Raw genomic sequence first — 1,655 nt, 5'->3', positions numbered from 1 at the left:
TCATCAACGTTCACACTCTCACCCGCAATCCCACATCAGCATGCCTGTCCATACGCCAATCTGGTCAAACCTATGTGCCTCTTTCCCTGGTTCTGCTTTCAATCGCTCTGCTTTTAATGTACCTCTTTCCCTGATCCTGCTTTCAATCCCTGGTTCTGCTTTCAATCCCTGGCTCTGCTTTCAAAGCTACCTCTCTCCCTGGCTCTGCTTTCAAAGCTACCTCTCTCCCTGGCTCTGCTTTTAGTAAAGTACCTCTTTCCCTGGCTCTGCTTTCAATCGCTGGTTCTGCTTTCAATCTCTGGTTCTGCTTTCAACCACTCTGCTCCATCTGTAACAACCGCTGTGGTTCGTGTACACCCCATGATCTTGCTCGCCTTTGACACGTCATCTTGCTCTGCTTTTCAAACCCTTGTTCTGCTTCTGGATGCCTTGCTCTGCTTTTGAATCCCTGGTTCTGCTTTTAAAACGCTGGCTCTGCTTTTAACACGCTGGCTCTGCTTTGGTACCCCTGGTTCCCTGGTTCTGCTTTGAAAACCCTGGCTCTGCTTCTGGATGCCTTGCTCTGCTTTTGGATTCCTGGCTCTGCTTGGGATTCCTGGTTCTGCTTTTAGCCCCTGGCTCTGCTTTCAAAACCCTGGTTCTGCTTTTAGCCCCTGGCTCTGCTTTGGAACCCTGGCTCTGCTTTTAAAATCCTGACTCTGCTTTTGGATCCCTGCTTCTGCTTTTGGATCTCCCTGACTCTGCTTTCAAAACCGTGGCTCTGCTTTTAGCCCCTCCTGGTTCTGCTTTTGGATCCCTGCTTCTGCTTTTAGCCCCTCCTGACTCTGCTTCCAAAACTCTGGCTCTGCTTTTAGCCCCTGGCTCTGCTTTTAGCCCCTGGCTCTGCTTTTGGATCCCTGGTTCTGCTTTTAGCCCCTGACTCTGCTTTCAAAATCGTGGCTCTGCTTTTAGCCCCTGGCTCTGCTTTTAGCCCCTGGCTCTGCTTTTAGCCCCTGGCTCTGCTTTTAGCCCCTGGCTCTGCTTTTAGCCCCTGGCTCTGCTTTTAGCCCCTGGCTCTGCTTTTAGCCCCTGGTTCTGCTTTTGGATCTCCCTGACTCTGCTTCCAAAACTCTGGTTCTGCTTTTGGATCCCTGCTTCTGCTTTTGAATCTCTTGTATGATCCTCATCCCTCTGTGCTTGGTAACGGATCGTCATTGTCAGACAAATGATCACAATCGAATGTACCTTAATATGTTGTTCAGCGGGATAGTTCGGTCACCTCCTTGAAAGTAACATATGTATTCCCTTTTTGTAGCAACATATTGCTCTTGGGATTGAGGCAGGTGCGATTAATTGGCAGTCAGTATTTCGGGTCGTGCTCGGCCATTCTGTCTGCTGTGCGTTTCAAATCAAGCACAGCAGAAGCGCTAAATTTTTGCGGATCAAACGAGGGTGCTCTTGTGTTCATACGCTTCCTGTGGATGCCATAGCAGCCCAAAGACCAGAAAATCATTTATTTTGAAATAAATCCCATTTCTTTTCCATACGAAACTTATTTGGCTTTGACTCTCTAGGGCTACATGGCTCTGATTGGTATGTCAAATGGCAGCGCCATAAGACGAGTCAGCGAAGCAATGAGACAACTTGGTGGGTAGAAGCAGATGGACAAGACAAGT

Source organism: Monosiga brevicollis, genomic scaffold, assembly GCF_000002865.3.
Source record: "Monosiga brevicollis MX1 MONBRscaffold_28 genomic scaffold, whole genome shotgun sequence".
Taxonomy (NCBI): Eukaryota; class Choanoflagellata; order Craspedida; family Salpingoecidae; genus Monosiga; species Monosiga brevicollis.
The sequence above is the reverse complement of the archived record's forward strand: the minus strand, read 5'-3'. Positions refer to the sequence as shown.